Genomic DNA, 20621 nt, shown 5'->3' with positions numbered 1-20621 from the left:
TTGAGTTCCATTATGTTTTAATTTTTGAAAAAAGTTTTGTTTATTATGCTTGCAAAGGAACCAAGGACTATATATATTCTTTTTGGTTGTGACGTTAGGGAGCTAACGTGCTTTTCGTCTTTAAAAGCCTCATCTTTCTTTTATTGCATACTTTTATGAATGTCTCCAACTTGATGAGACTCTTTAAATATGAAGTCTGTACATTTGAGTTAACAATTTCGCCTAATTTGAGAACCATGATTCCAGAAGTCTGTCCGTTCTCTGTGTTCTTGGGCTTCTGAATCACACCTGACAGTAAGAGCATAAGATAAACATTTCTGGTTTACAATATTGACTAAATGGAGCCTAAAGGCAGGGTGGCATTATATCAATGATTTGACTTTTTATTGACTCATAGGAGGTGACTCAAAATATGGTGAAAAGTCTTTGTCACTTTTTTAAATATTAAAATCTTTAAGTATAATAAAAAATAAATGGAGAAAGTTGATGGAATATGAATTTTTACATCAAAGTGTTAGGTGTCTTTTTCTATCATTGCCAGTAAGTCACCAAATATTTATTAAGAGCCTACTTTGTTATGATCTTATTTAATTCCCTAAACATCAGGTCAGAAACTGGTTTTAGGGGAAAGGATCTGGAACATAGCTCTTAAAAATGAAAAAGTCCACCAGCTTCCTTTTGAAGGGAAAACCTGGAAATCGTGTATAAAATTGAAATATTAGGCAGCTGTTGTCAAAGTCAGAAAATTTATGTTGAATTTTCAAATCCAAATTAAAGTGTGCTGCTAAATTCCTGTAGTGATAGTTATAACATCTGTCCAGACACACATCTTTCACTCTTGTGACCAAAGATTTGTTCATGATTCTTATTTTTTCCAAGTCCTAATTTTTAAAAAAATGTTTATGATGGACAACATCTGCATGTCTTTGAAAACTACAAAGTTCTGTACTCTGAAAAATCTTACGGGAAATACTGATTAAAAGTTTATTTATTCTTTTAATTTTGAATTTAAATATGTTGTGGAAAGAATTCAGATGGTTTCAAATTAAGAAACAGGTAATTATGTTTTCTTATAACCTCTTTTAGCTTAGTATCGGATGAGGGAATCATGACAAAGGAAGCTAGAACTGTGTTCTTTGGCATGCTATATCATGCAAATTTGGTTAGAAATAGGATGGCATATTGGAACAATTAAATGTATGACTTTAATAGGTTCAGATTTTCTATTGTTCATCAAATACAGAAAGTAAACTAGCTCTGCTTAATGTTGTATACAGCTGTGACAGTGTTCCTGACAAAGTAAGATTTTTAAATGTAGGAAGATGCCAATCTTACTAAGAAAAAAAAAACACTTAAAAAATAAATAGTATGGTTAATGACTCGCCATAAAGGAAAGGATTTCAAAGTAAACTTTTACACATATATATGCATGTATATATATATCTCCCCTCCCAAGGAAGGAGCCCAGCTTATGCAGGGCTTACTGCACATTTGCAATTTGTGTAAATGAGTTTCTGACTGTGGAGTGAAATTCACGAGGAAGGAAGGAAAGTTTTCATTGTCGGCACATGTGAAAAATGTCAGTTGTTGAACACATACCCAAACGATCAACCTAGAGAGCGGTTTAATTTTTTTTTAATCAAAATTGTATCAGCTTTTTTTTCTATGAAAGCAAATCCACGAACAGCTTGTGTGTGTGTGTGTGTGTGTGTTTTGTTTAAAAAAATTTATAATGAAATATTTCAACTATATATAAAAATAGAGTGTGGAATAGTGACCAGCCGCATAGCCATCATCTGGATTTTATAATTGTTAATGATTAGCCATATACATTTCACTTTTCTTTTTCTTTGCTTCAACTATTTTAAAGTAAAATACATTTCATGTCATTTTTAAAGCCTGAAGATTGTAGATTGCCTTGACTTAGTGAAAGAAATAACTATTTTTCTGAGGTTTTCGTTTGTCTCAGATCGTGGCATTACCATGTCCACATGTAGTTAAAAGAGACGTCGAAAGTTCTATTTGTGGTGAAGGTTAAGAAAGCCTTCAACCAGAAGGTAGCGGCACTGAATTAATTCTGATCCAAGAACCCCAGGACTGTTCTGTCCTCAAGATTTATCTGATTAACCCTTTGGCTGCCATCTAGCTGTGTCCTCTGTGTCCTGAGGTATATACTGATTAAACCCTGGTTCTGTTGATTTGTAACTCAATCGCCGCAAGTTTTTGGCTTTGCTGATTGAGAGCAATCAACCCGCCTTCTTTCTAAAGGAGTTTTAAGGTTTCCATTTTAAGATTGTTTCCTAGTTGACGTACTAATGTTACTTGCCTGCAATCGTGTGCAGTTGGTGATTTTACTAATAGAGCAAAACAGACTTCCTTTTATGTTCAGAAGTAGCAAGAAGCTACGCTCTTCTCCCCACCTCCCAAGAAGGGAAGTGAGTTGATGCTGGGGGAAGCAGAGCATTGAGTTTAAGGTAGTGATTAAACATGAAAGCTATATATCAAATCTCAGGAGAAACATGCTTTTGAAAGAGGCAGGGAACTGTGGAGCGTATTGCATGATAGGCTATGTAAACAGAGCCCTGGAGGTCAGTGTGTGGATGCAAACCAATTAAATAAAGAAATTACTGGCTTTGCTTTCTATCATCTGGATGGGGAGGACCACAAGTCAACATGCACAGGGTTGAAGTGTAAACTTTGCTTGAATAACTTTTAGGCACCTCTGGAAGCGTCATTAACTCTTTCAATTCACTACCAAGGTTTGGTTTGGTTTTGCTTTGTTTTTAAATTTAATCAAAAGAAGTTAAAATCAACAACAAAATATATGCTCTCTTTGCCCTTCTGTACGTGTCCATTAGCAAAGGTGCTAGTGATGAGTAGAATGGAAGAGAAAGCTGAGGATGAACTGCTGAGAAGAGCGGAGTGGACTGTGCAGTCAGATTTCAAGAACGCGCACATGTCTTTTAAAAACAACCCATTTGGAAAAGCAGAGCTCTTGCAGAATAACTGAAAAAAGATGTTTTCCTCTTCTCCTGAATACTGGGTATAAGGCAAAGCCGTAGTTGGAATTTATCAGTCACTACATAACATCAGGATAGTGTTATTTCTGTCCTATTAACATAGAATAGTTTTCTGACCAAGAAGAATCTGAAGCCTATAAGTTCATAACGATATGTTAGGGACTGCCTGGAGTCTAATTCTGTGGTCTTAACCTTCTCAGGCAATGTTTGGATGAGAAAATGAAATATCAAGTTAAAATGGTATAGTTTCATGGTCCATAAACATTCAAAACAAAGATTTTTTTTTTCTTTCTTCTGTAGAGTCATGTTGGCTGAGAAAGTGAATAAGCTTATGTTTAGTGCTTGTTGATTCTGGGCTGCTTGGAATAGCTATCCTAAGGAAATGGGCTCACAGAACACAGCAACTCAAAGTATAAGATTTCATGAAAGCAAATTATGGAGGATTAAGAAACCTAATGAGCATGGTTTAGTGTGGAGAGTAGAGGAGGGAGCTCACTATTAAATAAAGCCCAAGAGTGTACAAGGTTAGGAGATCCTAAAAGACACGATAATAAAAGGCACAACAGAATATAATTATCCTGAAGAAAAAAAAAAAAAACAACAAAAAACCCGAGGAACAAAAAGCAGCTAGTGTCGCTTTTAAGATCTGTGTAAAAAGGACTCTACACCAGGGTAAGGAAATCAAAGAATAGAATCAGTTAAAGCTTGAGGCAAAAACGTAAGGGCAGTGAAAAATACAGTGGACTATTAATGGTGGTCACTAAGTTGAAGGGAAATGAGGAATTTGAATATAGTACAACTAGAGTTTTGAAGGCTTTGTGAGCAAATGAGACAGGCTGCCTAGCATAGTAAGGCTTTCTCAAGAAATTAATAAGGGAAACGTTTTCAGATCTTACCAATGTGGATTTTATGTTGACAATACTTTTCAGCTGCTTCAAATCGATTTTGTCACTTTTAGTGTCTTATTTTTGAAGGGCTCGTAACAACAAAGAGCAAGGAAATACAATATAAATCTCTAGACAAGTATTGAAATCTGTCTCTGGGCATCATTCAGTAGTAGAAATAAGACAAATATTGTCTATTCATCTGTTCATTCATTCACCCTATGTTTATCAGGCATACTGTAAGCCATACCTAGACGCTGAGCTTATAGCTGTGAACAGGGTGGATATAATTCATTCTCTCCTAGAATCTTACAGCTAGTTGGGCCATTATACAAGTTCACATGGATTTCTTTGCCGGTTTCGCTGAGAAGAGCTAATAAGGGTAAATTTAGATCCAGATGGTGAATTGAAGAACTCACAATGTTTAAACATAAGCTAATATATTTTAGGTTGTGACAAATTTACCTTTCTTTACTTTATTTGAACCATATCACTTTGGTTTCCGCTTTGACTTTTAAGAGACCAGCCTAATAATGCTACTGGTTAGTGTGTAGTTTTTCTCTGGCTTTTAATAAGGAGTGACATTTCACATTTGATTATCATTAAAAGAGATTAACTTACAAGAGAACAATGACAAATGTTGGCGAATATTGTTCTCTTCTTCACTTTTATTTAATTTTTAATTTATTCTTTTACTGGATCCTAATCAGGGTTGGCCTGAAAAATCGGGCAGCCTTCTTTATAACAATCTTACTGAATCATGTAGAAGCAAGTAGAGGGGACAGAGCCTTTCATCTCCTTTTATTAAACTAAACACCAGGAAGCAGCAAGGCATAGCAGCCAAGTGCAGAGGTTTGGGATCTGATAGATCTGAATGAAAACTCTCCTTATTTCTAATAATTTTCAGTTGGTTTTCTTGGATTTCATGTATACCATTACGTTACATATTTAAATTATGTTTTTCTTTTCTTCTTATTTAGAATTGTAGCATTTAAAGCTACAAATTTCCTTCAAAAAGCTTTAGCTTTTTTTTATATATATTGTATTTAAAATAGTTGCAGTTTTGGCTTTCTTTTGGACACAATGATTACTTGGGAAAGTGTTTTACATTTCCATATGTTCTACTTTCCACTTTTGTTTGTAATTTTCAGTTTCATTGCTTGGTGGTCAAAGAACGTAGCCTTACTATTTTTTAGTAAGTCTATTATTCAGTACTTATTGAAGTTGTATTTTTTGGCCTAAGATATGCTTAATTTTTGTAACTCTTCTTTGGGTGATTCAAAACTATATTCTCTGAAATATAAAGGGTTTGGTACATAGTTATTGTATCAGTCTGAGTCATGATTTATATCATTATTTATTTAGTTTCTATTTTATCTGACAAGGACTTTGAGAGGAGAAATACTCTGTCATTTGATTTCTTCTTCTTTTTTTTAATCTGAATTCTGTGTTGTCAGCTTCCGGTCCTCTCTGTTTTCCGGCACCAGCCATCTTGCGTGGGCCATGCATTGCACTTGTCCTCCTGTAGAGGACATTATTCCAAAGCAGTGCCCAAGGAAACGAAGGCTCCTCTCAATAGGAAACTTAATATTATCCCAAATTTGTACGTGAAGCAAGACGTTGTTTTACCACCTGTAAACACCGGTGCTTTCCCCTTCCTTTTTGTCCTCAACACCATCCCATAGCTTTGTTAGGAAAGAGGCTCTGAGACATTATCTTTTAAGGTCCAGCTCCAGCATTGCCCCCTCAATTAAATCTAGCCATCCTTAACACCTTCACTGCAGTTAGTCATTCCTTCCTCTGTGCAAACACTGGATCTTTAAATGGATTTATTATAGCATTTATGATCGTCTGTAATCATTGTGTGAATCTTTTCTTTCTCTCCAAGTCTGTGAGTTTTTTGAAGGCAGGAACCATGTCTTACTCCTTTTTATAAACTTGGTATCTGGTATGAAATAGTCGATAAACAAAAATTTCATGAGGCCGGGAATCTTTGTCTGTTCTGTTCTTCCAGTTGTGACAGAAACACTTAACCAACTACCAAAGATTTACTCTCCCCTTTCACAGTGTAGAGTTGTTGCTAGGAGGTGGCTACAATCAGAGATGACAATTTCCCACCTCTCTCCATGCATGTGGGGACATATGACTAATTCTCTCAATGGAGTATGTGTCATTTCTGGGTTAAGGGGATCAAGTATCCTGTATATTCCACCTCTCTCTTCCAAAATACGTCAGAGGTACACGTTGAACATGATGGCATCACAGTATGGAAGGAGTCTGGATCCCTGAGTCATACTTGGAAGAGATCCGATACTCAGGAGAGCCCTTCAGTCCAGAGCATCTTCATTGGCCTTTATGTAGAGGGAAATAAACTTTTATTGTAATAAGCCACTGAGATTTTGCCATTGTTTATTATGGCAGCTAGAGTCACATATCCAGATTAGCCTGAATACTTCCTGCAAATTGTTGGTACTTAATGATCATTGCTGGATAAATGATACAAATTCATTTAGGGATTATAATATCTAACCCAAAGATGATCCTTTAAATGAAGGATCATAGAAATATAATATACTGCATTCTGTATAATCACCAGTTATCAATTGGCAAAATAATACCTTGAAACAGGATACCTTAAAAAGTGGTGACTTAAAACAACAATAATGTATTCGTGCTCACATGTCTACAGATTGGTTGGGACTTGGCTGACATAGGTTGGTCACAGGTTCAGTCCAAGTCTGCTCCACAGGTCTTGCCACTGATGATAACAGAGAAGACGGCAAACCTCACTATGCAAGCACATTCCAAGCCTATGTTTGCATCAGGTCCGGTAGCATCTCATTGGCCAAGCAAGTCACATGACCAAGCTGAAAGCTAAGGAAGGGGAAAGAACTCTGTCCTTTCTACTCACTGATTATGCAAGTGTAAGTATTTTCTCTTCTGAGAAAATAGTGGGAAGAACTACTGAGTCACATGGTAAAGGGTGTAGAGTTAGGAAGGGGAGAAGAACAGAGCCAAAAATGAAATCTACCATATTAGAACATCATGTACTTAGATCAATTATTTGGTAAACGTTATTTATAGAGTTAGATATATTATATTTCTAAAGTGGATCCAATTCCTTGTTTATGATCACATTATTTAGTAACCTAACTTCAGATTAATATTAATGGATATATTAAGATGGAAATAGTTGTATAATGCTTCACCACTTAAATAGTACTTTAATAAATCTTACCAAGTTTGAGAATCACAAATCTCAGCAAGATACTCAGGAATATTTTTTACCAGGGAAGGAGTTGAGATAGAGAAAGGTGAAGTGACTTATTTAAGGCCACATAACCAGTGAATGGCCAATTTGGGATTGGACTTCAGATCTCCAACTTGCAAGGATTATTCCCCTTTTATTAGATCATGAGATAGTTCTTTTAGTGAGTGACTTTTGTTTTAATTTTTCTATTATTAGCTTTTAATTTTTCTATAATTCCTATATATAGCAACTATTATACACTATAAATTATAAAATTTATTTTTTCTCTAATCAAAAATAATATGATTAAGAACATATCTTGAAAATATAAAGTGTAGTACAGATTTATATGTGACTTTAATGTGGCTTTTGTAGGCCATTGAAATGTTGCTGGCAGTTTCCCAAAAGGCCTCAAAAGATAGCATTGATCGCCTCAGTGAATTTTCTGTGTTCTAGTATCTGATCTTAAACTTCCAACCTCAGGAACTTAGATGTGTTAGTATCTTTCAGGGATGGACTCACATTGGTAAACTCACAAGACTAATGGATTAAGCTAGAATGCCAATGTATTTGTTTTTGATAAGAAATACAATTTTTGCATGGCTCTGAATACACTTAAAATCTGCGTGATCAGTGTCTTCTTTCTCTTAAATAGTCAAGCTGAAGAACTCCCTTTATCGATTAGCCAAAATAAATCATTCGTATTGGGGCTGAAATTTCCTTACCATAGCATATTAGCACTAAAGTCAGACCTACATGGTGAGTAGATCATAACCAGAAAGTTGCTCTGTTATGCACAAAATAAGAAAAAAGGGAAATAGACAAATTGAATAATTTATTTTATGAGTTTAAGTTAACATGAATTATCTCTCTCAAAATAGGGACGGTCCTGGCCGGTAAGACTTTATCTAACTTAACGTCCATTGGCTTTACCTTCATCCATCCATCCACCCAGCCATCCTTATGAAAGACAGCTTTGCCATTGGGCTTGGAAAACATCCTACAAGTCCATTACCTAAGACTCTGTTTCCAAGTTCTTGGAGCAGGAGACCATGTGTGGAAACTTGAGAACTTAAAACTTACAGTTTAATTATTTCTCAGCTATTATTTCTCAGCACATATTAAAAATTTAATGGATTAACGTACCACTTCAGCATACTAAAAATAAGATTTGAAGGTCAATATATAGATCTGGATATAGAACTTTTCCATTACTTAGAATGTTCTCTCAAATTTTCCTTCAGTAAATCCCTACTTTTCAGAGGCAACTGTTATTCTGACTTCAATCACCATTGATTAGATTAGTCTGTTCTTTGAACTTCATAGAAAATAAAATCATACAGTATGTATTCTCTTGTATGTGGTATCTTTTGCTCTATATAATGTTTTTGAGATTTAATCATGTTATTTGTAAGTACCAGGAGTTTTTGCTGAGTAGTATTAAGCTGGGATGCATATTTTGGTCAAAATGAGGCTACCATTCATGCAGTTGGGCTTACTGAACTGTGTCTGTTTTCTCAGGCCCAGAATACTGTTGTTAACGCACTGAGCCAGTATGTAGACATTTTTACTTTGACTCCACATGATCAGTCAGTGAAATTTTACGTACATGTAGAACTTACTCTACTTAAGACATGGTGGAGGATATATGAGTATGACACAGTTCCTCCCTCATAGATCTGGTAAGGTAATTGTAGAGATGAGATATACACACACACATACACCCAAAGATATCTGTATGTGCAGTTTCTGGCGATGGAGTCCTGGTGGGATTTAGAAGGGGAATTACTTCAGGCTACAGTGATTGATTAGGGAGGTTCCTTATTGGAGGTGGAGCTTAGATCGTCAAAGGCTGAATTTGGATAGATTTAAGAAAGAGATCATTTAAAATAACGAGCCAGTTAAAGTCAGGCACAGAAGCAAAGGTGCAAGAAGTATTTGAGGAACAGTAAGTAAACCAAGTTGCTAGAGGACTTTTGTTGGGAAGTAATGGTGTAGTTGGGTGTAGTTGGGAGTTTATTAGAGAGCACAGGTTAAAGAATTTGGACCTAACTGCAGATAATAGTATTAGTAATAATCGCTAATGTTGATTTTATGCCTACTGTGTGACAGGCACTGTACCAAGTGCTTTATATTTACTAACTCATATAATTTGTATGAATCATACATTATTATTCCCGTTTTATGAATGAGTAGACTAAGGCACAGAGAGGTTGACTATTTTGCCCAAAGTTACATAGACAGCAAGTGACAGAACTGGGATTTGAAGTAACCTAATTCCAGAGCCCATAGTCTTAACCATGCGATAAAACCCCTAGAATATGAGTTTATAGGATCAAAAAGTATTTATGAATTTTTAGTGATACACCTTCTTACTCATACACATGACAGTTTTTATTCATATACATGACATACTTGTCCAGACAGTCACGCATGGTTGCAGAAATTTTCTCCCCCCTAAAGTAGATTCAGTAGTCTGTTGAGAAATGGGCTTTAGAGGTGATGTAGAGTTTTGCTTTCTAAATGCAGATTATCCCCACAGCGTTAAATCACCTGCTGGAAAAGATATTCATGTGGGATTTGTTGTAAAGAAACGATTGATGAAGAATTAACAGTCTCTAGGGAATTGATAATCCTTTTGTCTTGGACAGCACCTTATTTTTAATACAGTTAAAAATTAATACAATTCAGTTAATACAGTTCACTGTAGTTTCTATAGGAAGTGAACGTGCTTACCTTGTACTGGTAGATATCCATCCAGTGGAATAAGCTGCTGGTGATTGTTACCTTCTTGAGGGACGGTATTTGGATTATTTGTCCATTCATGTTAATTGACATACCTTGCTCGTTCCTGGGCAGAAATAAGATACATTTAACTACAAAGGGTAGAAAATTTTGTTTTAAACACATGACTTGGTTGCAAACTTAAGATTTTTAACATTCTGCTTCAGTATGAAAATATTTTATTCAGGGAACAAGTACAAATGCAGTAAGCAAACTATCAATTATTTGCTTATTAAATCAAAATGTTCTATTAAAAATAGTTTAAAATGCCAATGACATTTTAGTTCTTTTTATGTCCCAATAATTCTTTGGTTCTATATTTTGTATTATTGAACTGTGCTATAGGAAAGAACATTTTATAAGAGGTTCTTTTGACTTTCCATCAGTTCCCTGGATAGGAATCAAAGATGAAGAAAATTAAATTTTTGCCTGATGATCGTGGGTCTTTTAGTGATTTTTCAATATATATGTTTTGGAGATTCAAATACTGTTTCTTAATTAAATTCTTAGTTAACTTAATTAAGAACTTAATTAAGAAACAGATGCTTTACGTGATATTCAAGTGGTGAAATTAGTAATATTCTATTCTAGTTCTTTTTTTGCTTTTGTTGAAATCAAAGATGTATTTAATTGATATATATTAAAGACATATTTAGTCAACATTAATATTTTCACACAATAGCCTGTGGTAACGTTCAATGAATGAGTGAGGAGTGAATGAAAAGTGGAATGATGTTGAGTTTTAAGAAGAAATGTATTTTGCCATTTCCAAAATAATATAGAATATTTGCCAAATTGTTTTTTTCTTCAAAAAGTGTGTCTATAAATTATCTTACATCCAAATCATTTACATTGTGGGTTTAAGGCCATTATTTAGAGGGCAAGAGATGTAAAGGACAAGAAAATTCAATAACCATGAAAATATTTTATGGCAGAGCATGGAACATAAAAGAGTAACGCGAAGATTGAAGTAAAATAGTAGTTTTTCTATCAAAAATGGTAAGCCTCAGGCTCCCCAGCCAATCAAAAATAGAGTTTGGGATATTATTCTAACATTTTAGATTTAAATTTATTTCTGTGCTCTTTAAAATTAATTCAGTTTTCCCCTTGTGTTGTTACATACTAATAGTCAATAAACCATACTTTTACTGTATGAATGAAAATGGCCTTGAAACTCATTCAAATGTAATACCTTAGACTTATCCTAGTAGGAATTTATTCAAATTTTATTTCAATTTTGTGGCTTCCTTTATATTCCTTTATATTAATTTTTTTTACATATTTGCCTTTCAAGTTATAGTTTTTTTCATGACCTGCTTTTTAATTACCAGTATTCCTTAAAATATTGCCTACATATATGGCTTTTGCCAATTTATTTATTAGGAAGTTCCTTGGTTTTTTGAACTTCTAAGCAATGTACCAATATATTTATTTTTGTAGCCATATGATTTTACTTTTTTATTTCAGGATTGTTGAAGAATACTGCATAACTAGAACTTAAAATTGCCTGTAGTTCCCAGTATATATGTTCATACATTAAAAATAAAAAATTTCCCCCCCAAAGTCTAGGTTTAAAATCATGTTAAATTCATTTATGACAAAATATAATTTTTTTCCAAAAGTTTTTTGTGTAGAACTATTATGTATTTATGGTAACCTAATAATTTTATAAATCTAGTCATGTCAGACAGATAGGAACAAAACATTATGATGCTTTGTTAAAATGGTATAAAATTTAATTAATGAACAACGAATAAAAAGGGAAATTTTAATGTCAAAATGAATACCATTTCATCAGTTTGGAAGTTGAATAGAGCCATGTTCAGTTCCACAAATGTTTGTTCATTGTGCACTAAGGTAAAGCTTCACCTTGAGTAAGCTACTTGTAAACTATTTTAGAATAATTTAGTATCAAACAGAAATAACTCTCAGCATAGAAATATACAACTGTTAGGGTATTCACATATGATTGGGATTAGCATGAAAGACAGTAGCCTCTCTGCCGCTTTATTTTGTAAGTTCACAAGGCCAGGGGAAGCTTTTGATTATTTTGTGCTTATGTGCCTACACATGCCTAGGGGAAAATAATCACAGATCTCAGTGTCAGTTTAATTTTGCAGTTGATTTAATTGTTGATTCAACAGCTAGTCAGGGTTCACAATATTTTAGTATTTGTGAACTTCTTGGTAGTATGGGTGACAATAAAATAATGATAAATTAATATTTTTTCCTAAAATAGAACATTATATAAATGAACAAAGGTGCACTGTTATTAAGATTATTTTAAATGTAAAGAGATGCAGCTCAATTTTAACCAACTTTATTACTTAATAAACATGACTTTCGATTTGAGGGAAGTGTTTACAAGCAATTATATTCTTACGTATGGTTAATTCTAATCTCTATTTTGTAAGCAGTTTTTCAGAAAAGGTCTTTTATGGTTTTTCAAAATACTGTGATTTGTTTGGTAGCAATCTGAAGTGTATCATGTTTCAGCAATTATTTTTTAAATTGTCTTTTAGAAATTCCCCAGTTTAAAAAGTAACTAGGTTAATTTTCATTTCTATCTTATAACAAGTTCCTAAGAAAGTAATCTTTTATATTCATTCAAAATATTTCAAATTTGTCCATTAGAAATCTTAAAGACACCATGTCTTTCATAAGATGATTGATAGGAACTTACTTTTCTACTTTCTTCTTCTTACTGCTAGATTTAATAATCTTTCTCTTTTGGCATGATTTTTCAAAAAGGTTTTCTTTCCCAATTCATATGAATTTTGATAGATATGATATATCACCACACAAGTCATGGGTCTATGTAATAGAAAGACGAACATTTCTCTATCTGTTATCTGCATTTCTCACTGGGAGTTAATAGGCTGATTTTACATAGGATGACCAGAAACAGGAAAGCTATGGTTTAGAAAATGTTTTAATCTGTTTCAAATAACTTAGCAGGGCAATCTGGTAAAAACGACATGATTAATGACTGAAGAAGATTAAAATATTTTCACATTCTGTTTTTAATGACCGCTATCTTAAGTTTCTACTCTAAAATTTATAACTCGTAAAATGTTACAGGAAAAATATATCATTTATAAGCCACTTGAAGTTGTGTTTTACCTTATCAAATTGTGCCTGCCTTTTAGCCAAAACAGCATAAATTAAAAACAAATTTTAACTGAAATATAGCTTGTGGGCTATTTATTCTTAAATACATTCATTGAAGTGTTAATATTTATTAGATTCAGCATAAAAGGGCTAAGATTATTGTTTTCAATAATCAGCAGGGTAGCAGTATGTAATTTTTAAAATTTATCTTTACAACTAGGCAGATATTCATCATTTGGAAATAGGCCATTTTGGTAAATTTAACTAAAAATGTTTTCTATGTGTGTAAGTGGTGACAAGTAAAACTATTAATGTTGGAATTTTGCCTGCCGATTCTAGTTGTTCTGTCTTTTTTTATCCAGAGATAATGATGTATATTCAGTCTCTGTCATATTTACCTAGAGGAAGTCTTTTTAATCCCTCATTTTTCTCCTTCACTGAGGTTATGTGTAAATACTACATGAAATGGCAAATGGAAGAAAGTCTGTTTTGTCTAAAGATACCATTCATCTTAAACAAACACAATGTCTTTGAAAACTAAGTGATAGGAGTTTGTTTGGTGGGAGAGGGAGGAGAATGGATAAGAACAAAGCAAAAATACGTTGCAAATTGTATCAACTGGTATTAAGCCCCTTTAAAAATTGGATAAATTTTTCTGATTTGTGTCTGTCTGCTTAAGGGACTCACAGGCCCCCTCTATACACACACACACACACACGCGCGCGCGCGCATGTACACACACACACATGGTTTCATTATTTCTTAATTTCCATCATCACTAGCATACCATTTTTATGAAGATTTGCATTGATTTCTGACAGAAACCTGAAGCTAATTCTTGGATATCTCAGAGCACAATTTTCTACAAAGCCATGTCTGTGAATTTACTATGCCACATAGGAAAAGGAATATGTTGCCTTATTTCAATTATTTCCAATTTTGAAAGCCCATAAAATGGAATAAAGTAACTTTATTTAACCTTTTATACTGTGAACTCTTTAGAGACAGAGCCCTGTTTAATTCCTCTACTATATTTATCCCCAGCACTAAGCACAACTAGGTTACAAGTGATGATTGAATAAATGTTTACTAAGCTCAGGCCAAAGGAATTAATCTTTTATTGGTTGCATTTGCTTACTTACATTTATTATGAAAACTAACGACTTTAGTATTGTTCCTGACATCTTGTTTTCTCTGTATTATGCTTGTCCTTGCTCTCCTTTTCTTTCCTTTTTTTTTTTCCTTTTGGTTGAATTGATTAAATTTTTACCATTAAAAAAAACCAACCTTCTAGTTATAATTAACACACTATTTCTATTATCTCTACAGTTCAATTATAAGGAACATGTTTGACCTTGTATTTTTCTGTTCATGTTGGGAATTAATTAAAATGTATAACTTCTTTCTGCTTCTCCCAATATAAGAACTTCAGCACTTTTAATTTATTTCTGATCCCTATGCCCATCGGCTGACTCCAAGCTGGAATTTTGGGGACACTTCTCATTATGCCTCTACTTTCTTAAAAATCATTTCTCAAGAATCTATTATGTTAAATCTACATCATGAACTACTATCTAGACTTAATTATTCAACTTTATATATTTATTTACTCATCAATGTTTCTTGCGTCCTGATTTTTCTTAGATCTAATTTCATTTTGCTGTAGTGCTTCTTTAGGAATGCTTTCAGAAATGATTCTAGATAGCAAACTGTTTGAGTTCCTTTATATATAGGTTATTTATTCACACTTCTTTTTTTTTTTTAAAGATTTTTTTTTTTAATTTGACAGAGAGAGAGACAGCCAGCAAGAGAGGGAACACAAGCAGGGGGAGTGGGAGAGGAAGAAGCAGGCTCCCAGCAGAGGAGCCTGATGTGGGGCTCGATCCCATAACGCCGGGATCACGCCCTGAGCCGAAGGCAGACGCCTAACCACTGTGCCACCCAGGTGTCCCTATTCACACTTCTAATATCAAAAAGGATTTGAGGCAGAAGTCACACCTTGCACATTTATTCTTCAGGCATGGGAGTTGGCAAATAGAACTTACATGGTTCTAAGATCTTTGGGCGTGCTTCCACGAAGGGTAGACTTTTTGTTTCTCTTTTAAATGCAAAACTTTTTTATAAGTATGATTTTAGTTTATAACTCATTTGCTAAGAATTTCCTCTTGGAGGGAAAAAAATGAATTTTTAGGTATCATTCAGTTAAAAGTATGCACTTCAACAAATACTTAATAAGAATCCTTTCTATGCAAAAGATATCCAGTATCGAGGAGGAACATGGTAAATACAATACATGGTTAAATATGGGTGTTTTTTTTAATGTTATAGCTTAAATTTTTCATGTTATGTCTTACAATTCTTGAGTTTTGCTTTAAGAATATTTTAAAATTAGGGGTGCCTGGGTGGCTCAGCCGTTGAACATCTGCCTTCCACTCAGGTCCTGATCCCAGGGTCCTGGGATCGAGCCCCGCATCCGGCTCCTGCTCAGCGGAGAGCCTGCTTTTCCCTCCCCGACTCCCCCTGCTGGTGTTCCCTCTCTCGCTGTCTCTCTCTGTCAAATAAATACATTAAATCTTTTTTAAAAAATTTAAAATTCAATATATGAAAGGTAGATTTTAAAAATATATTTACTATCTTTGATCAAATCGGAGTATAAGTGGCACCACCTTTTAAATGTCATTATCCATGTTCAGATACTTGGCTAAATTAACAACATGTTAGAGCGATTCAAGGTATGAGAGGATTTCACTTTGTTTTTCTAGTTCACAAAGATTAACGTGGCAAAGATCTTTAATGTCGGTTTTGTTGTAAAGGAAAGAATAGAACTGTTACGCAGCTATATGTACCTTTAATAGAGGCTGTATTTTCTGATATTTCTCAGTCTTATCTCATTATTTCAACTTTTGGGTTTATCTGTGTAAGGTAGTTGTGGAGCTAATGGTTGACAGGATTACATTACAACATCAGTATCTCATTTTAAAAGCATTCAGCATTCATTAATTTGACGCAACAAAGAATATAGTTCGAAAATGAAGGGCAGTGAACAAAGGGAAATGAAGGAAGAATTTGGCGATGTGAATAAATACAAATAAATAAATGAAAATAAAGAGTAAAGAGTCTGTACATTTTTAAGACTTTTGAGTTTTATTGTAAAATAGCCTTCCAGAAAAATTGTGGCAATTTATACTCCCTTCAGCTGTATGTGGCATTTTTTTCCCTCTGGACACACTGACATACTCTGAGTATTACTATTCTCTTATTTTCTTTACCAATCTGATAGGTGAAAAGTAGTTTCTCATTGTTTTAAGTTGCATTTTTTTTTAAAGATTTTATTTATTTGACAGAGAGACAGCCAGTGAGAGAGGGAACACAAGTAGGGGGAGTGGGAGAGGAAGAAACAGGCTCCCAGTGGAGCAAGGAGCCCGATGTGGGGCTCGATCCCAGGACTCTGGGCTGGACACTTCCTGGGCTGAAGGCAGACGCTTAACAACTGAGCCACCAAGGCACCCCATAAGTTGCATTTTTAAAGACTAGAGATATTGAACATTTTTCTTCTGTGTTACTGAGTATAATTCTTTTGTTAATTGCTAATTTATTTATTTATTTTTTAAAGATTTTATTTTTAAGTAATCTCTACACCCAACGTGGGGCTCAGACTTATAGTCCCAAGGTCCAGAGTCGCATGCTCTTCTAACTGAGCCAGCCAGGCACCCCAATTATTATTATTTTTTAAGGCTAGGAGTAAGAACAGAGCTTACTTTAGACAGACTGTCATTTGGATTCTGGCTTTATCTCTTAAGCACTGTGTGTTTTGTCATGTCATCTCTCTGAGCCTTCATTTGTAAAATAAGAACACATATAATACCTACCTCAATATGAGAGGTAGGATCAAATGTGAGGACTAAATAAAATAATGAGTAATTAAACCACTTAGCAAAGTGCTTGGTACACATCAGTGATGCTGCTGCTGATAAAAAATGCTAATGTGTTAAATATTTTTCCCAACTGATTGCTTGATGTTTGAATTTTTTTTCTTATAGAAATTTAAAAAATTTTACTAGGATCATATGTCAGTCTTTTGAAATGATATTTACTTTGGGGTTATGTTGAGAAAACTTTTCTTCGCACCCAATATTATAAAAATATGATGGAAATATTTTTGAATGTGACTGAATTGTAAACAGGATTATTAATTTTAGTGACTCAGACTAAGGAAGTAACCCGATAATATGATTTTTTTATATCTTTGGGAAAATATTAACATTTACTCTTGTCAAATTAATTCAGAAAACATTATTTAATGAGTTAATGGGTTATTATTTTAAAAAAATTCTTTAAGTCTTCGACAGTACATTCTCCTGGATTATTTGTATATTTAGGAAAGGCCTCTGCTATTTTATGCAGTGCCTTTGTGTCCATTAGAAAATAGTGCTGTCCTTGAGCCAATGAATTAGCAAAACTCTCCTCTCCTCCCCCCTCCCCGCACACTACAGCTGAATGACTTTTCTGGGTCAAAGCAAACACAAAGGCCTGGAAATGAGGGAAGCGTGAGCTCGAGTTTAGCTCCCACTTGCCTCTTCCACCAGGTTCCTTCTGTAGTGCTCACATTGCACCGTGTTATGAGGTGGCCCCTTGTTTCAACGGGTTATCACAAAATGGCTTTTGAAATAAGATTAATTTTGAGAAATTAATGATTAATGTATCTAAATCCACCTGCATAATTCAGCCAAATTGAGCAATCTTTTATACAGGTACTTTTTATAAAAGAAAAGAAAAGCCTTTTTGTTTGAATATTGTGAACAGAGAAATCAGAGCGCCCTGGCACCAATCACACGGCCTTCTATTCATCTACTCTGGGTATTAATTCATGTGCTCTTAAGGGTTGATTTCCTCCTCCTAGTAAATAGTGATGTTAATGACCCATCTGAGACCATGTCTTTTGAATGTTTTTCTTGTTATGGGAAAATTGATAGGTATTATGTTGAGTTTTCAGCAAAATGTGCTTTGCAGAAATCTCACCCTCTAATTGTGCTTAGCCACCCTATGATGCTCCTCTCTCTTACCCCTATATTCCTCTAGAACTTATTATTCATTATTATTTCTTACTAGTCTTGCAGCCATTTTTACGGCGTTCCTTGGAGCTCTCGTTCCATTGTAAACATGTTCTTTTTTTTATCCTTCAATCTCTTCATAAACTGTTTCTTCATTTCCTGGCTTTGAGATTTGTCTCTGTCCCAAGGTCTGTCCTGCAACTGCGCTTTTTCCTCATATCTACAGACAGTGTCAGTAATAGCTCTTCATTTCCTTTTTCTGAGTCTTAGCTTTCCTTGCTCAGGTAAGACCTGCTCTTTTGAGGCTTGCCGTCTTATTCAGCCACTTCTTGCTTTTCATCGTTGCTGTGATCTGTTAGCTCCTGGTAATTCATTTACTGATGATTTTAGTCTTCCACTCTAATTCTTGCCATCCTCAGGGGCGATTTTAAAGACTATGTGGACAGTCCAGCCCACAACCGGTTTCTCCAACCTCCATGTCCTAGCCCCTTCCTTTTCTTCCCAGTCTAGTATGCCTCTCACTGTTTTACTCCCCACCCCCCCATCCCTCCTAGACTCTCTGGTAATCATTTTGTCATTTTCGCCAGTACCCTCTGGGTTCTGGATCTGTTTTCCTCATGCTGAATTCCCCGGAAAATCCCCAACCATCTGTTTTCAGTTGTAGTTTTTCGCCCGGGTGGCATGGCCCTGCTAAAGGAAAGAATATAATTATGGGATAGTTGCCCCTAGAGATTTACGCTCTTTAATTTCAGATCACCTCTTGCCAATACTCTGCTGTCCTTCTAAGTCTTTATCACTTTTCTCAAACCCCCTTTCTACCACCCTTTTCTGTCTCAGCAACAATCTTGCCTTCTATTTCATAGAGAAATCTGGGGCTGTGAAGCTTAAGTTTTTCCATCTTTTGCCTCCTATAACTACAAGCATCTCTACCCACACTTACCTTCTTTCCCACGTGATTGAAGGAAGATAGGATCTTTCTTCTAGTAATCCCATCAATTCTGCCCCTAAAGAATGCTATTCCATCAATTATTTACTCTAATTTCTGCGTTTTGAAGGTCTTTGATACTGCTCATTTTTCCCCCTCAACCTGGAGATGGGCTCAAATCATCCCATTAAAAAAAAAAAATCAAACAAAACATAACTCCTTCAACATTGTTCTCCTCTTTCCATTGAAATCTTTACTCTTTTACCAGTTGAATCTTCCCATTGGAATCAAGGTTCTCAGTACACTACTGTTTCTACCTTCTTCTGTTCAGAGGAACACCCTAATAAAGAAGGATGAGGAGAATAGAAGAATTTTTAAAGGCCACTAAGCATTTGCAAAAGTTCAACTTCATTATTAATCATATCAGTATAAGTTATGTCAACTGCAAAAATGTTTACTAAAAATAATAGATCTTCAAAAGTATGGGGGAGATGTTTACTCTTGAATATTACTAGTGGGAATATAAATTGATGCCATCATCCTGAAATCATCCTGAAAAATAATTTGTTAATTGCTTAATCCAATAATTCCACTTTAGGGAATGTTACAAAGAAAATACTGAGAGGTTAACGTGAAAGAATATCCATGAAGCATTATTTGTAGTAGCAAGAAAGAGAGAGAGGGAGAGAGGGAGAGAGGGAGAGGGAGAGATATCTGCAGGCTAAAAGTCCAATAATGGAGGCAGGTTACCATACTCTTTCTACATAGAGAAAAGTCCAAAAGTAAATGCACCAAAATGGTAATGGTAGGTGCTTCAGAGTGGTAAGATTACAGGTGATTTTATTATCTTCCTTATGGTTTCCTGTAAAATCCTACTTTAATTTGTAAGAACATCTACTGAATTTGTAACCAGAGAAAACAAAGGGTTAAAAAAATTACATATATTAACCCTGCTCTATCTCTGCCTCTGGCCAAAGAATAGAGATTTTGTAAGAAGGTGTTAATACATCTATAAGCTTTCAGTGTGTTCCAGTTAATCCTTAGTTTACTTTCATGAAATGTTGGAGTACATTATGGAAAGGAGGGGGAACATGATTTTCCCATCAAGGGAACAATAATAGGAACATGTTGACCAGTACAGATTGTTGGAGAAGGGAGTAGAGTAACTCATCAATAGAAGAGGTGTGGAAGCATTAAAGGAGAAGAAAGAGAACCAACTAGAAACAGAGGAACCAACTGATTTTAAGCTAACAGGTGGTAGGTGCTCATCAGTGTTGAGTTGGTTGTCCCATAATGATTTCACTGGATGTTAAGACTGACAACCAAAACATCATTTAGTTGAAAATAAGGGTGGTTTGGCTCCTTCTCCAGAAAATGAGTAAAAATGATTAGAGACAGTAATATATTCCTCTTCAGAGGCTAGGAGCAGCTGTTGCTTAAATAGAAATGTCCAGGGGCACCTGGGTGGCGTAGTCGGTTAAGTAGGTTAAGTCGGTTAAGTGTCTGCCTTCAGCTTAGGTCATGATCCCAGAGTCCTGGGATCGAGCCCCACATCGGGCTCCTGGCTCAGTGGGGAGTCTGTTTCTCCCTCTCCCT

The 20621-nt window shown here is 34.9% G+C and overlaps 1 protein-coding gene across 3 annotated transcripts in view; it reads left to right on the top strand.

Moving 5' to 3' along the window:
* Positions 1 to 20621, top strand: part of MSRB3 (methionine sulfoxide reductase B3) — a 164892-nt gene that overhangs the window by 81104 nt on the left and 63167 nt on the right. The window lies entirely within an intron of this gene.

This window comes from Ursus americanus, chromosome 17 (assembly GCF_024610735.1).
Source record: "Ursus americanus isolate L20-20 chromosome 17, mUrsAme1.1.p, whole genome shotgun sequence".
Taxonomy (NCBI): domain Eukaryota; kingdom Metazoa; phylum Chordata; class Mammalia; order Carnivora; family Ursidae; genus Ursus; species Ursus americanus.
The sequence above is the reverse complement of the archived record's forward strand: the minus strand, read 5'-3'. Positions and strand labels throughout refer to the sequence as shown.